This window comes from Haliaeetus leucocephalus, unplaced genomic scaffold (genome assembly GCF_000737465.1).
Source record: "Haliaeetus leucocephalus isolate CR32 unplaced genomic scaffold, Haliaeetus_leucocephalus-4.0 Scaffold136, whole genome shotgun sequence".
Classification (NCBI taxonomy): Eukaryota; Metazoa; Chordata; class Aves; order Accipitriformes; family Accipitridae; genus Haliaeetus; species Haliaeetus leucocephalus.
The window spans coordinates 3,035,677-3,035,986 of record NW_010972572.1 but is presented as its reverse complement, the minus strand read 5'-3'; the positions used below and the strand labels follow the sequence as shown (position 1 = coordinate 3,035,986).

General features: G+C 69.7%; 1 protein-coding gene across 1 annotated transcript in view; it reads right to left on the bottom strand.

Moving 5' to 3' along the window:
- BCL7B (B-cell CLL/lymphoma 7B) overlaps positions 1-310 on the bottom strand; it is a 5,128-nt gene that overhangs the window by 745 nt on the left and 4,073 nt on the right. The window lies entirely within an intron of this gene.

The following is a 310-nucleotide window of genomic DNA, read 5'->3' as shown; positions in this document are numbered from 1 at the left end:
CCCTGCCTTCCCGGGGGGACGCGGGCGCAGGCGCGGGGGAGCGGGGGGCGGTGAGTCCCGGCGCCGCGCGGCTCTTCCCGCCGCTCCCGCCCGCTGCCAACCTCCCGCCAGCGGCCCGGCCCCGCCCCGCAGACACCGGGCGCTGTATTTCAAATAGTTTTAATTTTAAAAATATTCTATTCAGTGCTAAAATAACTTTCCACTTCCGCGCGCGGCCGCGCCTTCGGCTTCGCCAGGCTCGATCACAGACTCGGCGGGACATGCAGTGGCGGCGGGGGAGGCCGGGGGCTGGCGGCAGGAGCACGGGGCA